Source organism: Lontra canadensis, unplaced genomic scaffold (assembly GCF_010015895.1).
Source record: "Lontra canadensis isolate GAN:19392208 unplaced genomic scaffold, GSC_riverotter_1.0 scaffold51, whole genome shotgun sequence".
Lineage (NCBI taxonomy): Eukaryota > Metazoa > Chordata > Mammalia > Carnivora > Mustelidae > Lontra > Lontra canadensis.
This window is the reverse complement of record NW_022631045.1, coordinates 2622663-2647852: the sequence shown is the minus strand read 5'-3', so window position 1 is coordinate 2647852 and position 25190 is coordinate 2622663. Positions and strand designations below refer to the sequence as shown.

Sequence of the window (25190 nt, the reverse complement as noted above, 5' to 3'; positions counted from 1 at the left end):
TTATGATCTGTTTCCATCTTCACATCACCTCTGTGTCTTTCTGTGTCTTCTCCTAGCCCATAAGGACTCTGATCATAGCATTTAGACCTTACCATAAATCCAAAATGATTTCATTTTGAGATTCTCAACTAATAACATCATCTATATTCACATTCTGAGGTTCTGGGTGGACATGATCTTTTTGTGAGACTCCTTTCAACCTACTACACTTCTTAACTCATTGGTATGTCCTCACTTATTGTGTTGCCAAAATATCTTCATTATGCACAGTTCCAGTCTTGTTACTTCATTGTTTAGCAATATCCATAATTTATCAAAGCTCCTAAAATAGGACATAAACACCTTTTTTTAGGCTATTAAATAGCTTTCCATTGCTTCAGGATCCTTGCTTTCCTTCTGGGGGATTTCTCCTATAACTCTAAACTCTAGCTAAACTAGCTTACTTCTTTTGAAAAAACATACACTATGTTTTCCTGCCCCTCTGTCTTTTGGTCATTCCTTCCTTTAACTTGAGTGCAATTCCCATCAAATCACTCTTAATAAAAAATATCTTTTATTCTTTAAGCCTCCAAACACAGACAATTTAACAAATTCATTTAGTAATTATCCTCCACCAGGAAAATTTATTTGCCCCCTCAGATGCATATAGGGTGTTATTTCTCCCTCATTTGAATAGTAACAGAATAACAACTTATTTTCCTTTTCATAGCTCTTCATTGTTTATAGAGCACATAGGTCTTTGACATTGATTCACATTGACTCTAAATATTATTGAAGTCATTTGCATACTTACATAATTCTTCCTAGGTTCAGAGCAAGGTGAGCACAGGAACTCTGTTTTGGTCATTTCATAATCCTGCAGTGGTTAGTGTGGGGTTTTAGGAACAATGTAACACCACCACACAGAAATTCTTGTTCTCTGAGGAATCATGCTAACCTGGTAACATATAGGTTTAGGATTATGGGCCTGATTATTAGTAGAGATCTAACTCCTTAAGGATTGTGTCTAGAATGATACTGAAGTCATTTTTTAAAAAAATCTCAGAATATTATAAAGATTCAATCAAATAGCTAGTGACAACACCCACATTACATATCACATTACAGAGCTAAAACTAGAATTTCTTAAATGGGATTGTAGTAGATCCTTGGAGGATTGTTCCTGAGGCTTTATCTCCCCATACTCCTCATGCGATGATGTGTCCTTTTAAGGGAATAGAAATTACTTCTAAACTATGGTTGTTGTTCCAATTAAAGTTATCACATCCTTTCTTATAGGATATAGGAACTGAAGAAAAATAAATAATGCATACAAATGTCCTGCTCAAATACTTATCTCTCTAATCACTTAGGGAGATGTGTCCATTAGTAAGACAATGGATTTTGCCAGAGAATGGTCAATAGAATTAATCCATTGGTTGAAGTTGTGGGTAGAGTTACATGATGGCCATGTTTCTCCCTGAGATACAAAAACAAACAAACAAACAAACAAACAAAACAACAACAACAACAGCAAATAAGACATCTTCTCCATGTTGCTAGAGCAATAGCCAGATAGTCTTTGCCAATGCTTTGGTGCTCTCTCTGTAGTGGGCTCCTAATTAAAAAAGGAGCAAAGCCAGGTTGGGGGCTCAGGATTTTCAGCCAGTGAAATATTCTCCTGTCATACATAGTGATGAAAACAGTGTAGATTTTATTTAAATATATTCTGTCTATTGAAACTGAAAGAAAATAAAAGGGCAAATATTATCCTTTGACAGGTTTACATCCCTTAGTATCCTTGAATATTTCTTTCATTATCATTAAAAGATTCAAAGTATAACTTTATCTAGAAAATAGAGTCGTTCTAGCTTTGCCCTAAGAAACAAACACAAGTAAACAGGTAACATAAGCAAGAATTAATGTGTATAAACATAGTACATGCATGTTGGAAAATTGAAACTTCCATCCTTCAATGAAGGATTCCATCTTCCTCAATGAAGAAGGAAACTTGTGGGTAAAATAAAGCATTTTGGACCTGGTGCCAGTTGATATCTTTTTCTGTAAGAAGGTTTATAATGTAATGTAGAGCAAGGAGAAGGCAAATGCACTCTAAGACTGAGTTTATTTGTAGGAAATGGGTTAGGGTTTGACAATAAAAGGTAAAGAAATATCTCACATATATTGGATGTGTATCTTTTAAAAAACATAGTATTTCTCTGCTGTGGGAAATATGTTTGATGGATTTCAGATATTGTAGGAAAGGACCAACTACTGCCAGCTACAACTCTCATTCATCTACACTGTTTTCTTTACCAAAGATCATGATTTATTTCCCTTTCCCCCAAATCTACGTGGCTTTGTGATATGTACCTGAATACTTCTATGAAGAACTGTAAGTTGAATCACACAACATTGGTTGAATAGAAGCAATTCCATGGGGGCTCATCTAATATTTGGGCTGTTGTCAGAGTAAAGTGCAACTTCATTGGAGAAAAACAGGTGGGGAAGTATCTAAAATAGGGAAGGACAAAGGTACCCAACACTTCCTGCCACCAGTGTCATCTGAGAGGCATTTGTTGTTCCCTCACAATGAGCCACAGAGAACAACCAGGCTAGGAAAAACAGATTGATCCCTCTGTGGGATCAAGTGCTGGAGATGAACTGTGAGAAACAGAAAAGCAAGGGGTCTGTCATACATGTCGTATTTTCTGATTTCATCAAGAATTTCTGAACTTTAATGCAGTGTCCAATGGCCCCTAACCATATATGAGCCAGGCCCTAGTCCTATATGTGAGCCAGGGTTTAGTTTTGCCCCCTCCTCCCCACATCCTCTCTGTGATTTATGGCCACTAAATTGATAGAAAAATTTGGCTAAGCAAAACTGACACTCAGAGTTGAATGACAGTCCTGAGGGAGATGGATGTGAGGCAGGCAGCAATGACACCAAACCTAGAGTTGCTGAGGAAGTGGAAACACCTGAATGTTTCACTGAAAAGCTATACTTAGTGCTATTCAGATCTATAATGCCAGCTACTCTTAAATGCTCTCAAGAGCTATCTATCAAGAAGACTAGGTAGGCCTGGAGAAGACTTATACTAAATACTGGAAAAAAAAAAAAAAGAGTCACATTTCTGCTTGAGGGAGAAGAGGCAGCTCTATATCTAACTTGAATGGTTAGGACTCTAGATACAAAAGTCCAGCCTGAGGTCCTGGATATTAACCAGATCAGAGGTCCTGGATGGGTAACAAGACAGACAATGCAGTCTTTCATTGATGGTACTTTATTATGGAAATTTTCAGCATACTTTGAGATAAGTATGTCTAACTCTAATTGGCCTTTTCTTTTGTCTTCTCAGGTTCTATTGAACCTCTTTAGTTGGTCCCATGCCGGTCTACCATAGAATGAAAGACCTCTCATTTCAGAGAATTTATTTATGATTAAAATTCTCAGTCTTTGATTCCTTTAAGAGTCTCCATAGTGTCAGCAAACTTAGGCAATGTTCAGGATCTACTCACTCAACATTTGTAAATGGCAGGCTTAGACAGGAAGACTCCCCATAGTTCCCATTTTATAGAATCTTCTATGTAATTAGGAAGATAAACTAGATGAGGTTTAAATGAGCTTGTGGAAATACATTATTTAATTAAACCCTGATTATAAAAAGAAGCACAGTTATATTTTTATCCTCCTGACTTTTCCTAATTCATATCAGTGAGGGGATTATATATCATTATTCCACTTTAGTTTCGGTGAGAAGGTAAACTTTCCTCAGGAAAGTCCAACATGAAAAGTTCTCACTAGAAATTAATCCATGTTAGATACATACAACTCCTTTAGCCCTTCTTGTGTCTCCCATTCTTCATTTTCAAGACTTCATTATGGTAAGGATTATCACTATTCAGCATTTCATAATTACTATGTCATTAGTGCCTATTTAATCAAATTAAATAATTTGTGTTTATTTGCATCAACAGTCAAATCATAGTCAGATAGACACCAAACCAAAGTTTTGATGAAACCCACCAGTGACTTCCACCTAGTGAGGAGGTATCTGTATTATTTCGTGGAATAGTGATGAAAACATTGTTTGGCAAATGGCATCGTATGATAAATTTTAATAAAACTTTTGTTAGATTCTACTTACTGGTACAGCTCTCATTTCTCAGACACTTTTGAAGTTAGGAAGATTAATAGGAGACATTTAATGACCCTCTGGAAATATATCATTGATTATACCCTGATAATCTTTTTATATTACCACCAACTATGTTTATTTATTTTTATTTACAACTACTTTAATTGTAATGACAGGTTGAGAAAGAAAATCATGATAAGGAAGATAAGTTGGGTCTCTGTCTCAGCAAATTTCTTGATGCTATAGATTAGATTTTTCACATCCATACAAATTCTTCTTATCCATACACAAGGGCTTGAAAAGACTGAAGTAAACTTTTTTTAAAAAAGATTTCATTTATTTATTTGACAGAAAGAGAGAGAGAGTGAGAGAGAGCATGAGAGGGGAGAAGGTCAGAGGGAGAAGCAGACTTCCTGCAGAGCTTGGAGCCAGATGCAGGTCTCAAACCTGGGACTCTGGGATTATGACCTGAGCCAAAGGCAGTGGCTTAACCAGCTAAGCCACCCAGGTGCCCCAAGACTAAAGTAAACTTATTTCAAATAGGAGACATTGGCTTATTATATTTATTCTGGTTGACTGCAACCATGCCCATTTTAAAAGGTACTTTTAGATCATATTACATTGGGGAAATATAATTAAAAATAAACTCTTCTTCCAATCCAGAAAGACTCTCCATAAACATAGTAAAGAGAATACTTCATTAATGAATAATTATTAAATCAGAATGTGATATGCAAAACAGGTAGTCCATAAAGAGATCACAAAGACAGAATATTCATCCCTTTACATAGCCAAGGAGGTATAAGTAGTAAGTCCTCGAATAATAAGGATAAGGATAATAATAATAATAAGTAATAATAAGGATAATAATAAATAATAAAGATAATAATAAATAATAAGGATAATAAGGGGCCACCTGGGTGGCTCAGTGGGTTAAGCCTCTGCCCTCAGCTCAGGTCATGATCTCAAGGTCCTGGGATTGAGCCCCCTGTCAGTCTCTCTGCTCAGCAGGCAGCCTGCTTTCCACCCCTCTCTCTGCCTGCCTTTCTTCCTACTTGTGATCAAGTAGAGATCACAGAGAGATCTCTGTCAAATAAATAAATAAAATCTTTAAAAAAATGGATAATAAGTCCTCAAATAAGAGGACTGGGCAATACCAATTGTCACACAAGTACATCCTAAATTTACCTGGTAATTGAGGTGACCATCTATGTTAGTTAATTGATTACTGAAAGAAAAACAAGTTTCTCAATCTTTATAGCAGGAGGTAGTTTTCTAACATGGAACAAGACACCCACAAAAATTAAATTCCTACCCTCCCACAGAAACTGGGAAATAGTGACACAATCTCCCGTGATGTTTACGTTTCAAGAAACTGGTTCCTAAGTCTTTGAGAAAAGCACTCCTGGGTCATAAAACTGACAAAAGACCTATCTAGGTTTCTAAAGGTTTATACACATTTCAAAGAAATGAGAAGTACTTAAATACAAGTTTTCTAATTTAAATGCTGTAAGAAAATTGGGGGAGAAGTAGTAATCTCTTCCTTTATTTTCACAGGGGAGAATTAAGCCACTTTTAATTTTTAATTGTCAATATAGTCATTTCTATGGCATCCCATAATACTCAAACAGGAAAAGGCATAGTTTTTATCAATGAATTGTAGCTTACTGTTCCCTTCAAAACTCACTAATTTTTCATTAGTACTACCATAGAGGTTTCCACTATAAAAATAAATACAAAACAAACAAACAAACAAAAGCTTGAAAGGCAAATGGGGTAGTCATTTTCTTAAATGACATTTTCACGCTCTGTGAAGACCTCTCCAGAGTGTCAAAGGCCTTTTTCCAGTTCCACCACTGAAATACCCTTGTTCAAATCATTCAAAGGCTGTAAATGACAGGCTTGACCAGTTTATTTCTGACATTTGGCTCTTTGGCTTGGCCATAAATAGATTTTGCCCCCCGCAAGCACACATACCTGCTTATACTTTCCTCTAGTAGAGAAAGACGTTGCTCTGACCATCCTAATATCTCAATAAGTATCTCTGAAATGTTTTCCTTTTCAATTTTCTTGGAAGACCAGGTAGATATTTTTACCCTCAGAACACCAGGGGTTAGACTTTCACAGTGGTACAGGCCCAACTCTTAGCACCTGGTTTTCATGTTTCTGACATTTTTCTCTATTATCATTCGTGTATTTTCTTGTGGGTTATTGGGAAAAGAAAGCTCATGTTGCAACCAGGATACAGAAGAAGTAAAGAGGGAAAATTCAAAAGGTCAATGGAACATTGGGTAAGTGTTTTCTTCAGAAAAAAGCAGACAATTTTAGCAAGGCAAGAGCTGTCAGTTTCTCGTGTAAAACATAAAATAAAAGAATAATACTCTAGAGAAACAAATCTAATGGGAGAGAGGGAATAATAAGAATATACCATTTAAAATGCTCCCTGAGGGAAAAATATAAATACAAAGGTAAAAAAAAAAAATTGATGTTCAAAGAGCTTTTTATAACTTTTATTTAAAAGATAAAAGTGAAAAACAGTATGTCCACTTCAAGCTTGCTTCTGACAACACTTAAAGAAAATGCTTACTGGGGGACTAACTCTTGAGCACCAGGACGCCTTCTTTTGGTGGTATCATTCACCTCGAAAATGAGGTCAAGTTACTTTTACAATTAGGTCCAGTGTTCCTCCAAAAGTAGTACAAGAAGGCCCATTGTTTTTCCTCATAACTCAAAGTTTATTTAATTGAATATTGGAGAACACCTTAAAAATCAAGCAATTTTTCTCATCCAGTGAAGAAAGTCACAACAGATATCACATGGCTAATTGTGTTTTCCATGGTTTTAGGAAAAAGAGGAAATATGTTAACAGGAGATACCTAAGGTTGCAATTCTTCAAACTAAAGTCTAAATTAATTTACTGAAATATTTGAGCATCTGTGTTCCAAAATACATTCAATCTAGTTTTATATATATACATATATATATATATAGAGAGAGAGAGAGAGAGAGAGAAAGAGAGAGAGAGAGAGAGAGAATTCCCCATCTCTCCAATATGTAGTCACTTCTAAATATTAGATTTATTTTAAAAATCTAAGATGTAAACATACTATCCTTAAAAATTTATGATTAGAATTGAAATTATGCAGAAACTATAAATTAAAAAATGAATAGAAATCTCCACAGTGTTCTCCAAAGTGGCTGCACCAACTTGCATTCCCATCAACAGTGTAAGAGGGTTCCCCTTTCTCCACAACCTCTCCAACACATGTTGTTTCCTGTCTTGCTAATTTTGGCCATTCTAACTGGTGTAAGGTGGTATCTCAATGTGGTTTTAATTTGAATCTTCCTGATGGCTAGTGATGATGAACATTTTTTCATGTGTCTGATAGCCATTTGTATGTCTTCATTGGAGAAGTGTCTGTTCATATCTTCTGCCCCTTTTTTGATATGATTGTCTGTTTTGTGTGTGTTGAGTTTCAGGAGTTCTTTATAGATCATGGATATCAACCTTTTGTCTGTACTGTCATTTGCAAATATCTTCTCCCATTCCATGGGTTGCCTCTTTGTTTTTTTGACTGTTTCCTTTGCTGTGCAGAAGCTTTTGATCTTGATGAGGTCCCAAAAGTTTATCTTCGCTTTTGTTTCCTTTGCCTTTGGAGACATATCTTGAAAGAAGTTGCTGTGGCTGATATCGAAGAGGTTACTGCCTATGTTCTCTAGGATTCTGATGGATTCCTGTCTCATGTTGAGATCTTTTATCCATTTTGAGTTTATCTTTGTGTACGGTGTAAGAGAATGGTCAAGTTTCATTCTTCTGCATACAGCTGTCCAGTTTTCCCAGCACCATTTATTGAAGAGACTGTCCTTTTTCCACTGTATATTTTTTCCTGTTTTGTCGAAGATTAATTGACCATAGAGTTGAGGGTCCATATCTGGGCTCTCTACTCTGTTCCACTGGTCTATGTGTCTGTCTTTATGCCAGTACCATGCTGTCTTGGTGATCACGGCTTTGTAGTAAAGCTTGAAATCAGGTAACGTGATGCCCCCAGTTTTATTTTTGTTTTTCAACATTTCCTTAGCAATTCAGGGTCTCTTCTGATTCCATACAAATTTTAGGATTATTTGCTCCAGCTCTTTGAAAAATACCGGTGGAATTTTGATTGGAATGGCATTAAAAGTATAGATTGCTCTAGGCAGTATAGACATGTGTTGGAGAGGATGTGGAGAAAGGGGAACCCTCTTACACTGTTGGTGGGAATGCAAGTTGGTGCAGCCACTTTGGAGAACACTGTGGAGATTCCTCAAGAAATGAAAAATAGAGCTCCCCTATGACTCTGCCATTGCACTACTGGTTATTTACCCCAAAGATACAGATGTAGTGAAAAGAAGGTACCATCTGTACCCCAATGTTTATAGCAGCAATGGCCACGGTCGCCAAACTGTGGAAAGAACCAAGATGCCCTTCAAAGGACGAATGGATAAGGAAGATGTGGTCCATATACACTATGGAGTATTATGCCTCCATCAGAAAGGATGAATACCCAACTTTTGTAGTAACATGGATGGGACTGGAAGAGATTATGCTGAGTGAAATAAGTCAAGCAGAGAAAGTCAATTGTCATATGGTTTCACTTATTTGTGGAGCATAACAAATAGCATGGAGGACAAGGGGAGATAGAGAGGAGAAGGGAGTTGAGGGAAATTGGAAGGGGAGGTGAACCATGAGAGACTATGGACTCTGAAAAACAATCTGAGGGTTTTGAAGGGGCTGGGGTTGGGAGGTTGGGGGATCCAGGTGGTGGGTATTAGAGAGGGCACGGATTGCATGGAGCACTGGGTGTGGTGCAAAAATAATGAATGCAGTTACGCTGAAAAAATAAAAAAATTAAAAAAAATGAATAGAAAGACACTGCATTGCTCTGTTGTTGTACTTTAGACTGCTTAGTCTGGAAAGATTATGTGCCAAAGACTTTGTAAACATTCTATTGTTTAATCTTTATAACATTTCTGAAACAGAGACATTATTTTTTCCATTTTCTAGCAGGGGAAAATGAGTTTCAATGAGGTTTTTCAACACCTAATAAATTCTAAAATAGTCTTAAATAATGTGTGTTGAATCCCCTACTTCCTCACCAGACTTTTCTTATATCCTGTCCTCTTGAGAATGTTATTTTCCATTTAGGTCCTCTGTCACATCAGGTAGCTCCCATGCCTCCAGGCTTTTCCAGGGGCCTCTCCTTCTATCTGGACAACTCTCTCAATCCCATGACTCCAGAACCCCACCTTTATCAGTGCCTAGTCATTTTTCAAACCTGAAGTCAAGCGTACTTTTCTCAAGCAAGACTTCCCTAACCTGCAAGAAAAATTAGACCTCCCTTCCACCTTTCATAGTACACTGTATACTTCTTCAAACTACTTAACCAAAATTTTCAGTAACTCAATTGATACTTATTTATTTAATGTGTGTATTCTGGGCTAGAATGTAAGTTCTATGAAGGCAGGGATGAAGTCTGTCCTGCTCACTGCTATATCCTCATGATGTAGCACAGGGCCTCATATTGGCTGAGAGAGTAAGTAGATGATTATATAAATAGATAACCTAAAATTCAATGGCAAATTTTAAAGTTTTGACTCCAAACTGCATACTTTAACTGGTAAGCTGGGCTAACTTCTAGAACAAAACTGCTCAGTTCATGTGGACGTAAGGATCACAAATCTAATTCTAGGATGAGTTCCAATTGCTTCTGGGAGGTTAAAGCACTAGGAACAAAGTTTTGACTTCAAAATATCACTATGTTAATGATCACTTATATATAAAAATATATATATATTTTAAAATTTCTGGTGAGACAAAAACTATATTAAATTAGTCAACACATTGTTGTTAACTATAAGAAAGTAAAAGGGGTTTGCATTCAGCGTGGTGACAAACACTCTGCCAGCAGAGATTCAATCTCCCATACAGAAAAATTAGATAACCAAGAAGGGGTCAGATTCTTTAGAATTATCCTTATTTTGTATAGTACAACAAAATGCCTACTGTCTTATGTGGTCCTCATTTGTTAATGTGGGAACAAGAAATACATATTGTTCAGAGCACAGAAAGATTACATGTGACTCTGACCACTCAGTCCAATGTGGTTGCTTGTAGCTTCCCATGAAAACAATGTGTGGACATTGATTGTAAGCTACATCAAAATTTAGCATTTATTAGTGTGGATTATTGCCACTGCCATGTATCTAAAGACTAACATGGGAAATAAAACAAGAAAGGAAGTCAGAATAGACAGAGTCTATCTTTTATATATAATAAAACCAAATACAAAGATTGATGTAGAGGTGCCTGGCTTGCTCATTTGGTAGAACATGTGACTCTTGTTCTTGGACTCATGAGCTCAAGCCCCATGTTTGGTATAAAGATTACTTAAAAAAAAAAAAAAAAAAAAGATTGACGTAAAGCCCATGGAATAATTTCAACTGTTTCTGGCAACACAGGGAAGCTTATCTAGAATAAAGGTTTTATCAGTTTCAATTCAGAGAGAAACTTCTCAAAATATCTAGACCATCAATATTATCCACCTAAATGTTTTTAAATGTTGAAATATTTATAACTATTACTAATTTTTATTGCATACAGGTAGTGGTAATACTTATAGGACAAAAACATGGTGTAAAAGAGTTGTTTTATTTTGTGTTTAATGTACATTTACAATATAGTGAGATAGCTTATATGATGTCTATGACAGTAGAGCCTCACAAATCCAAATTCTCACTTTAGTATGTTGGTTCTCAATGATAAGAGAACACTTCCTGCGTTTTCTACCTTATGACAAGTATGATTTTAAATTTTGTTGATAGCTGGCTCTAGAGAGACACTGCAGGGGGAAGGGAGCCCCTCTTTCCTGATTAGGGTAAATGGTATTTTGTTTTTTCTTGCTCTTGCCACACTGTCAGGCAAAGGACAGGTGTGTAGGGACATTTGATGTTGCTCTGTTCCGTCTTTGCACCCAGAGCACACAGTTCCTTGGCAACCATGCAACCCCAGTCCAGAGGTTCTTTTTCTTTTTTTTATTTAATTTTTCCGCTTGTCAACTAGCTTAACTCCGTCAGTCCAACAAACCTCACTGTTCAAACTAGGTCTGAACACTATCCTGTAAGGGGTTAGAATATATCCTAAGTATGTCCTTCTTTGGTACATTTCCGTAGCTCTAGGAGAAGGTGGAGAAGCCCTTTAGAACACATTCTTTTCATCTTTATAGTTATGATTTTATTATAGTTTAATAATTCTTAATGTTAAACTTTCCCTATTTAAATTACTGTGTGGCTCTATCTCCTAATTGGACCAAGACAAATACTTAGTCCATACAATATAATGAAGACCATTTTAAAAACTTGCAACTTTTGGGGCACCTGGGTGGCTCAGTGGGTTAAAGCCTCTGCCTTTGGCTCAGGTCATGGTCCCAGGGTCCTGGGATCGAGCCCCGCATCGGGCTCTCTGCTCGACAGGGAGCCTGCTTCCTCCTCTCTGTCTGCCTATCTTCTCTGCCTACTTGTAATCTCTGTCTGTCAAATAAATAAAAATCTTTAAAAAAAAAATTTGCAATGAGGAAAGTGACTACAAGAACTACAGGCACAAAAGAAAAACCTTGAGAAAAAATTTTCCAACACATTAAAAAAAAAAAACATGCAACTTTTTTTTTTACTTTATAAATGAGTACAATAATTGATAAATATGTATATATATATATATATATATATATTCATATTAAGTCCTTGATAAAAAAATCCAGATCAGAATTATTAACTTTTTAAATAAAAACTTTACACACATCATGGTCATATGCTTTATTTCACTGCATTACAGAGAAAAGCTGTGACTTCATATATAAATAAATATGTTGTATTTTTCCACTGTGAGAATTCTATTATTTAAAAGTAAATATAAAAACTACCCCTTTCACTTAAATAGTAATCTTTGTAAATATGCACATATTAAAAACATTGAGATTCAATTTCTGACTCTGTGGCCTTCATTTATTCTTATCAAATATCAAGGAGAAAGAATAGCACAAGTATTTTCTTATAAGTTAAAATTAAAAGAGGTAAATTTTTATTAAAACTGTATGGGAACAACTGATTTACAATGCATTTTTAATTATTAGAGTAAGGTAACTGTTTCTCTATTAGCTATCATCCAGCAGCTGTCCTCCTCTAACCAATATAGGACTTGGTAGTGGCAGAAAGAGTTTAAGTCGGATATAAGTGGGAGACTAAAAGCCAACACTGAGATAAAATCAGTTCTTGCAAATTGAACAAGAATCGAGTGATGGAAATTCAGCCAGACAGACAGAGCATTTTATCTGGAAAATGCAATAGTGAGCACTAAACAATAATGGGTCATCACAGGTGGATAGACAGGCAGGCCATCATGCTGGTGTCCAGGAATACTAGCAAGAGTGTGAGAGTTAGGTGTTAAGTAACTTAAAACTAAGTTAAGGCAGCTATGTACTGAAGCAAAGATTCTAGAGAGGATTATAGGGACACCAAAGAAATTGGAGAGAAGTAGCATAATTCCCACTGCAAGGCTAAAATTTTCATAACAAGATTAGAATACAGATTCTCCAAGAACAGAGTGGGACACAATCCTGGGTGAATAGGGGAAGTCTGCAGGAAATCCAAACCAAGACTCAGGCATGAGATCAAACAAGGAACAGAGACTCAGTTACTTGGTACAGAATATAGGATGACTTCATCGCATAAACCAAACTTGGAAGGAAAAGTCACCACAAGAAAAGAGTGCAGTTATCAAAAAGTCACCTCAGTGTGGAAATATAGATCTGCTGGCTTGGAACATGTAAATTTCTCTGACTAAAGTCTTTCTTGATCCTGGGTTGGATTGACTGTAGCTCAGAAAACAGTGTGAAATTAAGTGCTTTACATTCTAGTTATAAGAGATGACTGTGAATGGGGGCAGAGTAATAGGTAGGGCCTTAAGTCTTTATCACAGAAATAGTATATTTCTATTTTTAAATGAGTGTTTATATATAGCAAAAGTTAGACAGAAGATTTTTTTAAAAATTAAACTTTAAGAAATATATTGGATAATAGTTTTAGCAAAGAAAAATGCTCTAATGGAGTAAAAGCCCTTTGGATCCCCTTGGTACCACCAACTTGGAAGATTTTAGTTGTAAACAATCAGATGAATGATACAGTCTCTTGATATAATTAAAACTGCATAAACCACAATAGGTTTGTTCCTCGAATAGTTTACCAACAGTTTTTCCAGGTCTACTACAGCTACTGCACAAAGGGATTAGCATGAATAGTTATGTCCTTTGTGCACATCACTGAGAGGTTGACATGTCTTCTCATTCACTGGTAACTTCTCAAATTCATCTAGAGTCTCAGCACATCCATTACCTTTCCAAATACTGTATATTTCATGTCCAAAAGTGACTGTTTGCCATAGGTGAAGAACTAAGATCCATTGGTATTTGGGCTGTTATTAGCCATAGATAAAACACCTCTAACATTGTGCTTAAGAAAGTTGCTATATTGATCCTCAAATTTCTTGCCCCAGTTACTATTACCTCATTTTCTTGTACCTGTAAGATCTCCTGTTTCAAACATGAAATCCTTGGTACTTCTATGCAATATGCAGTCATTGTAGTAATTACTGGTACTGAGAGTCATAAAAACTCTCACAAGTTTTCGGTGTCCTCTCACAGAAGCGTTCTATTTTAATATCACTTACATCAGTATTCAGTATCACTGACATTTTTTGTCTTGATGGTTTCAGGAAATACTGTTGTTAATTTCTCACAGTCTTATCAAGAGAAGTTAGCAAATGCATCTCACTTCGAGTAGCACAGCTGTTGTTAAAACAGAAAAGATGTAATCGCAGATGCCTGTGATTCGAAATTACTGTCTTCAGGCTACCCTGAATTTCTATTTTGAAGTCCACTAAAATTAGAATTCACCTATGTTTATTATTTTCCTATGTGGGCAGAGTCTTGAAATATAAAATAGCAGAAGATAATCAGGTAAAAGGAAAGAAACAGAAGGACTAAGAAGAAGCATGTTTGACTTTCATAAAGGTGAGTACTTGATTTCCAAACATTATAAGATAGCATTATACAAGAAAGTTGAACTTCTTTAGGATGATGAGGTATAGTGCAAATAAAAGGAAGATAAGGGCTCTGATTTTGGATTGCAGTTCTTCCCCTGTAATATTGCATAAACTTGTGCAAGTCACTTCATTTCTCCCTGCCATAATTTTATCCATTAAAGATTGATCTTTAAAGGAGAAGGTGTATGTTCCAGATATCTATTGCTGTGGAGCAAAGGATCCCAAAACTTAGTAGTAGAACTCCTACAACCATTCTACTCTATCACGCACATTTTGTTGGTCAGAACTTCCAACAGAGATCTTCTGCATAATCCTACTCTTTCATGTGGTGTAATAGAGGCCATTTGGTGATAATAAACTGTTATAGAGTCTGGGTTGGAGGGTGCAAATTGTATACTCACACATTCGGTGACTAGAAGGGTACCTTTGGAAGGCTGAATTCAGCTGGAATTACCAGTGAAATGCCTAATATGGCCTCTTCAGCATGGCAGCTGCAGAGGAGTTAGATTTCTTAGATGGTAGGTCAGTGTGTCAATTGAAGAAGGTGAAAGTTTCATGATATGAGACAATCTAACACCACTTCTGCCATGCTCTACTGGTTAAAGCAATCTCAACCACGTCATATTCAAGAGGAGGGATCACTGACCGCTTGCCCATAAATGAAGTTTCAAATAATTTGCTTTCATGCTAAACCATTGTAGTACAAGCCCTGCTTGCAACAGTATTGATCTTCCTGCATCATGCAATAATCACCAAAAGTCCCATTCTATTGTGTCACGTAGCTCAGGTTTAAGGTCCATAATCACAATTTAAATCATATCTAGCTCTAAAAATATCTCTGTTTTGGGTCCCCCTCCTTTGGATAAATTTACTCTTAGACTGTAAGCCTGTGAAATGAAGAGACAAATCATCTGTTTTCTTGGGACAAATGAAAGTTCCAAGAAGAAGTAGGCATAGGATGATCATAGTAAATATTCCTTTTCCAAAATGGAGAAAATGAGACACAGAGCAATCACTATACTATAGTAATTCTTAAATATAATCTGGCAGATATTTTCATTTCCTGATTGAGGTTTAGTCTTAGTCTTTGGGTTATAATTTTACATGGCTTTGGTCCTGCCCTCTGAAAACTTCCTTTCCAATAAAATCTGCTTTCCACAAAATTTAGTTTTCTTAGAATGCTTCTTTTATATAGAATTTTGGTTATCTCTAGGCTTTTTTTTTTTTTTTTTTTTTTTTTTACTCTCTCTGTGCTGTTCAGTGCTAATATAATTCCTTTAAAATCTCATGAGCCTTTTATGTGTCAATTCTTAATCTGTTCCATTAGACAAAACCAAACCCATAAATCTTTTTGGGGTAAATCCTTCTTTATCTTGGTTTCCCTGTGAAGCTATTGTTTGTGCACTAAGCCCTATTGTCTCTCCTAGAGCACCTAATAGGGCATGCCCTTTTTCTTTTTGTTACTGAGAGGGTATATTTGATACGGACTTAAATCCTTCTGAAGTCTTTTTTTTTTTAATTTTTAAAAAGATTTTATTTATTTATTTCTCAGAGAGAGAGAGAGAGAGAGAAGCAGGCTCCCCGCTAAGCAGGGAGCCCAGTATGGGACTCGATCTCAGGACCCTGGGATCATGACCTGAGCTGAAGGCAGACACTTAACCAACTGAGTCTCCCAGGCACCCATCCTTCTGAAGTCTTAAACCAAAGGGTTTGTTCTACTGACAGTGCACTAAATTTCATCTCTACCCTGATACCATCTCTTACTTTGAGAACCAGTTGCTGGTTGGAATGGTTGTCCTAAGCCCTTTATGTTCACTCCATATCCTATTAGCAGTTGATTATTTCATCTCCCATTTCTCTCATTTTTAAAAAGACAACAGGAAGAAACAAGGTAGCACCTTTAACACTTCATCCAGAAAACATCTTGACTAGATTACCAAGTTTATTAAGTACATTATATATTTTCCAGGCTACCTGGGTAGAAGGAGTACCAAACTTTCTACCACTTCTTAGTAATTTTTTTTCAATCTTTTCAAGTCCTCTATAGTATTTATTTTAAGACTTGTCAGACTTTGGCTTGTTGCCCTGTCCCCAGACCAGAGCCACACATTTTAGATTTTGTAATGTTAGCACCTCACTTTCATGGACCAAAGTCTGTTTATCTGTTGGTGCAGTAAAAATAAAAACAGGACAAAAACTATCCAAAAGTTAGTTGCTTAAAACAACAATCATTTTGTTATATCTCATAATTTCATGAATTAATAATGTACCAGCACTCAGATGGATGGGTCTCCTCTTTCATGTAGTTTTGATGGAAGCCACTCAGGGGTATTCACTTGGCAGATGGGCCGGAATGGGAGGATCCCAAACAACTCCAGTCATGTGATGCTTCATTGGGAATGGCAGAAGGTTAAACTCAGCTCCAATCATCAATCCGATTGTGTACAGGTGGCCTCTCCAGCATGCAACCACCTCAGTGTGTGAAGCATCTCAAAGGGAGTACCTCAGAGTTTCAATAGCAAGGGCTGTAGCTAACACCTCTGGATGGAGGAGTGAAAAGAATGTGTGGTCTTGGTTTAAAAATGCCAAAATTGGGCTAGATGATCACTCACATCCTCTTTTGTTTCTAAAATATCTGTTTCAAAAGCAACAATAAGAGTTTAGAATAGATATGAAATAAAAGGGAAAACATTTTAACTTTTCACAAGTTATAAGCATCTAAACCCGCTGAGGCATTAAATAGTCTACAGCATTCATCTCTCAAAAGATTTAATTCCAAAGATAACTGCAGGTGATAAAGACATTTATAGCTGAGATTGGATGGCAAATATCTAAAAATATATAACTTTATATCCATGTTTCTATAAAAAATGGCTGCATTGCTTATTACCTCCTGTCATGAAATGGTTTTCTCCACTAAAGTCTATAAACTAAACTGAAACACTTCATTCTTAAAGTTGTATTTTCAGTTATTTCGATAATATGTAAAAGATTATTGCCAGGGAAATTTTAAATGTAATTTGTTACTTAAGATAAAGTTATCCAAATCAATAAGTGATATTCTCCTCTTGATATGGTTCTGTGTGGAACCTGAAATAATAAAGCCATAGAGATGGGAATAATCTTAGAGATCATCTTGACTAAATCCTTTCAGCCACAGATGAAAGAATCAAGCCCTGGAGGAACTATGAAGCTTTTCCAAGGTTTCTTAGCTGGTTAATGGGTAGAGTCAAGGGCTTTTCCTATGACCATAGTGCTAACAGCTACAACAGTGCCCTTGAGACAAATAAGCTTCTCAAATGATACGACTATTCCCTTGAAGTTTATGCCTTCATTAATTTTCTTTAACACCTCTTTCTTCATCTATTGTACATAATGTTTAGACCGACCTTACTGAGTTGAAACAAATTCCAATCAGACTGAATTAGTAAAAATTTCCCATTTTAACATATTTTAGAAAGAAGAACAATAATAATGTAAAGGTAAACATATTTCTAAAAATAGTGAAGTGCTGGCAAGGAAAAAAGTTGTTTATTCTTTTATTTCTTTCTATGTTTTTATTTCTCTCATCCACTATCTAAGGAATCATGGATTTTTTTGTATAAGAAGCTGTCTTAGAGCTCATCTGCCTTTTTGTCCCAATTTGTAAATATCTTCTAAAACATTCTGAAATGCAAGCATATCATGTGGGTTTGAATACTTCTAGTGATAGGTGCTCATTATTTCTAAGAAGAAAAGAGAAAATTTTGGTACAATAATTATTATTATATACTACATTTTAAAAGACTGAGATCTGTCTCTGACTGTATATATATCTTTAATATTGGTTTGGTCTATATGCCATCACTGAATATGTCATCATTTTCTTTTAAGATGAACTTCTTCAAATATTTGAGGAAAAGCATGAAGTTGTGACTAACTGTTTCATAATTTAAATTTACACAATTCTCTCCATTGGCAAAGATTCTAGAATTGAATATGTGCAAATGGATGGTGATAAACTATGTTGGGCATCAAGCTAAGAGGACAGCATTATGGATTACATGTATTTCACCTCTAATTTATATCTCTCTATTCCTCTAACAAGATGATTTTATCACTTATATTTAAGTTTTTTTAATTTTATATACTTTTTTATTTTTTTAATTTTTATATACTTTTATACTTTATACTTTGCATATAGGTATATAAAACTGATATATATATATATCATATATATGATATATGAAAAATATTCCCTCCTTAATGTATAATCTCAGGAAAATATAACCATCTCTCTCTCTCTCTCTCTCTCTCTCTATATATATATATATACACATATGTCTTTAATATTTTTTGGTATATATATATGTCTTTAATATTGGTTTGGTATATATATATCTATATATATATAGAGAGAGAGAGAGAGATGGTTACATTTATATATATATGGCTATATATATAGATAGATATATATAGAGAGAGATGGTTATATTTTCCTGAGATTGTACATTAAGGAGGCAATATTTTTCACAGTAAAATTTGAAAAGTGAGGTCTTGTAGAATACCCGTGAGTTAGAGATATGTGGCAGAATGGGAGGTCAGAAATACTTAAGGCCCGAGAAGAACTCAACCCACTGTTGATGGTTTTGAAGATGGAGTGAGGAGGCCACAAATCAAAGAATGCAGGGACATTGAGTTCCCATTCAAGATGGTTCCCATTTAAGGAGGCTCTTGAACTCAGCACCGCCCATGGACACACTGAATCTACAGCTGTGTATGGAACAATTTCCTCTGAAAGAAATCCAGAAACTAGTTGAATAACTACTATACATCAGGTGAATAAGAAAAAAATAACACACCAAAATGGGTCTTGACACACTCTTGAGTATTGGGAGCCACTAAAGACAAGGAAGGCTGCTTGGACAATCGCAAAGGTTTGAGAGTTAGTGAAAAGTTAGGGCCAGGCTGATTAATTTTAGGCAGTATTAAGTATGCCTCAGATACCATGTTCCCACAGATTATACAGTACTGACTGGATGAAATTATTGCAAATAAACAGTTCCAAACAGGGGGCAAAAATTGCATTTGTAGGGCCATACCTCTAATCACCTTGATGATTTTATTTATTTATTTTTTAAATATTTTATTTATTTATTTGACAGAGAAAGAGACACAGCGAGAGAGGGAGCACAAGCTGTGGGAGTGGGAGAGGGAGAAGCAGGCTTCCAGTGGAGCAGGAGCAGGAGCAGATGTGGGGCTCAATCCCAGGACCCCGAGATCATGACCTGAGTGGAAGGTGACACTTAACGACTGAGCCACCCAGGCGCCCCGATGATTTTTTTTTTTTTTTTTAAGTGGGTTTTCATTTTGATGCTCACTGAAGTCAGTAGATGCTGATGGATGGGGGAGAAAAAAAATGTCGCCAGCTCTCTTCCTTATTCCTGGAGAGGGGAGTTCATGGCTGCTGCTCTCCAGGAAGCCCTCTCAGAAGACCAAACAATCTCCCCTGTGTGTCCCAAGCATCCCTCAGATCCCTACCTTCACCCTGTTTATATCTGGGCCATCTGCCTGCCCAGAAGTGCAGTGCACCTTTGTTTTATCTCAGGCACACTGGCTGAGTTTCAAAACTCCAAACTTCAGGGACCTGGAGTGGCATGGACCTGTACTGGTCCTCTGGTGGAGGGTCTTACTGCACTGGGGCTGATGCTGGTTTTTCCCCGAAGGGCAGTTACACCAATGCACAGGAGCTAGAGGTTTAGAGGAAAGCACAGCAAAAACCCAGGTCCAGGTGAGCCACCCTCAGCCGATGTCTCTGTCCTATGCTTAAGGGACAGGGGAGTGCAATGGCACCTGCTAGCTCTTTTATCCCGAGTGGCAAAGCCACCTCTCCCAGATGCACTTCAAGAGGAGGGACAGGTCTCTCCCCATGTATCTCAGGGGATCTTCAAATTGCACCATGTTCTCCTGGGCCTCGGCCCTCTTCCACAGAAGCACTACTATGGCAGGCTCCACACCAGATGACTGCATGGACTTCTAAAAATTCAGTTTGAGCTCTGCTGGTTGTAAACACTCATGATAATCCCCCTTCTCATTTTCCTAGTCAGTGATTTTGGGGAACTGTTTTTCTTGTGTGATCCCCTTGTTGCTCTAGCTCTCTCTCTCTCTCTCTCCTCTGTCCATGATCCAGGCTCCCTCCCCTCTGCAACACTCATGATACTTTCCACACCCAAATCATGTCTCTGCACCTTTCACTATTTGGCCTCCCCTCTCCCATTCATTGTGTAGTTTGTTCTTTCAGTCTTCAGATGGATTTCTTGAGCATTCTGAATGATTTGATAGTTCTCTGACTGTGTTTGAGGAATGAAACAAGCATATGGTCGTCCTATTACTCGGTCATCTTCTAATACACCTACCTTTTTAATATTTTTTATTTCATATTACACTATTCACAGTTAACCACAATTCTCAGATTTTATTTCCATGAGATTTTGTTCATGTCTTTTCATCATATGTTTCTCAATTTTCTGTAAATTATATTTAATACCACCCATTCATTCCTCTGTAAATGTATTCCTTGGTATTTAGAGTAATATAACTTTAATGTTTTATTTGTTTTTATTTTCCATCAAGTATTTCTAAGTTTTAAGTCTTCCATTTACCTTCCAAAAGTTGAAACCCAAACTTATTACCTGCAGACAACCATGTCCATTAGAGATGAGCATTCTCTCTCATTGGGCACATGTAAATTTCTCTTAGCATAGAGATGGACTTTTGTGATATTGCTTTGTAAAGTGCTATATACATTAGGTATCCTAAAATAAATGTTTGATGTTAGAATATTGGATTTTTGGTAAATATCAGATCCGGATGGAAAATAATATAGTAATTTGTGATTGATTTAAGATATGGGTGGCGGGCATAATTTCTCATTTCTTTGCTTAGATAAGCTTTTCTGGTTATCTTTTAAATTTTCACACAAATCTTTTCATTGTAAATACAGGTGAATATTTACTTTCCTTAAATAATGCACAGATGATGAATAGAAGGATTAGATAAATATACCATCTTCAAAGTCTCAGTTATAAGTAATTCTGATATCAAATTCAATGTATTAAGAAAAAGGGGATCATATACCCAAGAGATCCAGATGAATAGTACTTTTTTCTTTTTTTTCAGAGCTATGTATTTTTGGAAGTAGCTTCTTCAATGATATTTGCTGATTAGATTCCCAAGTTGCCCTTACATTTCTGTTATTTTCCATTAGAGATCTATTTGCCCATTTTCCTGTACCCATTAACACTTACGATTCTACATGAATTTTCTTCACTACCTCACTACAAAATAAATGCAAAATCATTTCACGGTTGTATCCCCACAATTATATAATAATGATAGAATTACTAAGATAGCTCCCTTTCTCATAACTATGAGTCACTCTCAAATATTCTTTTTTTAGACAGTTACTACAAAATGATGGGAAAACAATTTACCACAAGCTGTAATAGATAATTTTCAGGGAAACTAATTCTTAAAATGTGTAACTGTTACTTTCATATGCATTTCTTTCTACCATTCTGGTCATTTTCTTTGCTTGGATTTTATATATCTATATATTAAGAGCCTGAGAAGAGTATGTGTTTCTTTTCACTTATTTTTGTAAGTTGGGAAGACACTGATTCTCTTTTAATGTCATTTCCTTTCTATATAAAGGAAATGTTAATTTAGATCCTTTAAAGGAATTAGCTACTGCTCAAAGTTAGTCGGAAACTTTAGGAGTGAAGTTGCATTTTTTAAATTTTCAATTAAAATATATTGGATTTGACTGAAATAGTGAGGAGCAAGGCAGGAAGCCAGGATGTTCTCAGTACTATGATTGATTACACACACTAGTACCTCAATGAATGACTTAAGTTCATTAGGTTTACCTTCATATTTCTGTTTTTGTATGTGTACTTTTACACCTGAAACACACTAGTAAGCATCCCCATTGCTCATCTATAACTGCTACTCTGTGTAGTTTATCCCTGTGGTCCTTAAGACTCAACTCAGCCATCACTTTTTCCAAGAAACCCTATTATGACTTATGGGTTTCTATAGAGCCCCCATGTTTGTTGTTGCTGTTGTTGTTTCTGTTGTCACATTGTCTTAATCTATTGTAGTAATTCATTTATTTATCTGTCCTTTCCCATCTCCCCATTAGACTATGAATATGTTGTGAGCAGGATTATGACTTATTTCTAAAATCTTGTTTATCCCCCTCCATTTTACCAAAACTCATGTGACTAAAGATTCTGGGGGTGGTGCATGTGTCCAATATGATTTGTTCAAGTTCCCCATGCTTAATCTCAACAGCATTTTCCCTCAAATTTCTTTCTTCCTTTAGATTCTATGGCACTAAAATTTTCTGATGTTTCTTTACCATCTGTCTTCCTACTCATCTTCATTTTCTGGTTCTTCTGCTTCTAAGGGATTATAATTATTTCATCCATTGGTTAAACATTTTATCAAATATTCTCCTAGGTCCTAAGAATTTAGAGCACAAAATGATAACTAAAAGAAGAGTTCCTTAGGACTCTCTTTTAGTCCCTCTCTTTATCCTTATTTTATCCTCAGACACTCTCATTAGTTTCTATGGCTTTCAATGTCGTGTACATGTTTACGATTTTGAAGATAGATCTCAATTCTGAAATTAAAGTGATCTGTTCAAATTCCCATTTAATATTTCTGCAAAGAATTCTCATGAAGAAGATACCTCAAACTAAGTTCATATTTCTTCCATAAAATATTCTACCTCTTACAGACAGAATGAAATCAAGGTAATTATTCATTAAAATAGTGGGCTTTAACATGAATAAGTTGAATTATATGGAATTCATTATTACTCTGTCATAATGAAAAGGACCTTGAACTTGGATTCTGCACCTAACTTGGCAGGTTTTGTCCGTAACTAGCATGGTAACCCTGAGGACTTCTCATAATTTTATTTTATTTGTCTGTAAAATACTTCACATGTTATCTAAGATCTAAATTGTTGTTGTTGCTGTTGCCATGATCCGAAGGACTATTGTACTAATACTGTAATGACATTTGGGAAAAGAATGAACATTAAAGCACAGAATCTATGAATTTCTAAATGAGTTTATCTAGGCCTGTCCATTGGATAGTCTTGCTTTTTCATTGTTTCTTCCTCTTTTCTGTGGTTTGATCTTTTAATATACACCCCTTGATCTCATACCTTTTCTCCATTCCAAACCCATAGAATAAAACAGGGAAATATGACTTGCTGTTAATTTCTGTATGGCTACATATAATTTCCATTATTATTAGCAATCTAAGAAGACAGCCTCAATACTTATTTCTTCCTAGTGAGAACTTAACTTGGCATTTAACAGAAACTATTTCCTTGAACTATTTTCATGTGATTTCTGAGAATTGATCCTATATCTGAAAGAGATTTTGAAGACACTATGTCATTTTCCTTTGCCATAATTTGATGTTGAAACTTATTAACACATACACAACCATTTTTTTTTTCAGTAGTCAAGATGTACCTGAATTTGAATTTTGTGTATTTCCTCAAAAACAACTATGCTGGAAACATCCAGCTCAATGTTTGTTTAGGAGATGAGTTATTATTGCAGAAAAAAACCATATGTAGATCAACTAAGTATAAGCACTAACCCAAATACATGATGTACACATGTAGAGTCCAGCAGTAGTAACTTCATTTATTAGTTTAAGGAAGAAAGGAAGTGAGGATAAAGAAAGCAGCTATGCAGAAGGCAAGGAAAATTCAGCTGAAACAGAAAAGTGGGGAAGGGATGAGTGATTGATTTAGAATCAAAAGAGCTGGTAATCTATGAAGAAAAGTTAGTCTGGATAGAATTGTGCATGTCTGCTTCTGGTCAGTGGACCCCTGTCATTCTGAGTGCTCTGGTAGGTGGTGAGGACATTATGTTACCTTTGAGAGATTTGTAGACCTCTTGAGGAAATGCAACATATTGCTTTTATTACTGCTTATATTTAGTTCTACTCTTATTCCTTCACTTCCTGATCTGAGGAATTAGGAAATACTTTTCAGATTTTTTAGAAAGAACAGTAAATGAAGTCTGGCAATGATGAACAATTCTATCACAAAACCTCTCACTGAAGGCCAAATTTCTGCACAGTGAAAAAGTTCACAGTTCTAGGAAAGCTGTGGTGAAACTTGTTTTGCTTTTCCCTTTGTCTTCTTAATCAACAAAAAATTTAAGATTTTTGTTGTTGTTTATTTTCTTTGTTTGGCTTGGTCGTTATTATAAAATAGTACCTTGGGCACCTGGGTGGCTCTGTCGCTTAAGTCTCTGCCTTCAGCTGAGGTCTTGATTAAGTCCCACATTGGGTTCCTTGCTTAGCAGGGAGTCTGCTTCTCTCAAATAAAGAAATAAAATCTTTTAAAAAAATAGTACCTATACTTCTGGGAAGTCAACATATATACATGTATATATGTATTAAGGATTGTTACATTGTCAATTCTCATGGATCAAAGAGGGTTATAATAAAATGTTTTATGATCTTTACTATTCATATTCAGTTAAATATATTTATTGGATACTATTAAAAAGTAAATATTTTTAGTACTTAAGAGTACCTAATAAAGATTATAACTAACAATTTCCCTCATATCAAATAAAATAACATCATTTAAAGAATTGGTCATGCAAAGATTGAACATCCATTTGAAATATTTAGGAGCTTCCCCAATAAAACTTATTTAGAAATAAGCCAATACTTGAGTGGGTTTAGATTTTCATTTATAAAATGTATATGCCATGATGTTTTAAAAAATAAATAAATAAATATTTAAGAAAATTATTTATAAATTCAAATGAAAGTTATAAATGCCTTATGGAAGGGTGAAAGAATGTTGGATTTTGAATAAAGAAAAAATAATGTTTTCATTATGACTACCTAGCTAAAAG

At 35.7% G+C, this 25190-nt stretch overlaps 1 pseudogene; it reads right to left on the bottom strand.

Annotated features, from left to right (window-relative positions):
• Positions 1–13415: 13415 nt before the first annotated feature.
• LOC116877292 lies at positions 13416–13896 on the bottom strand (annotated as a pseudogene).
• Between the last annotated feature and the right edge of the window lie 11294 nt (positions 13897–25190).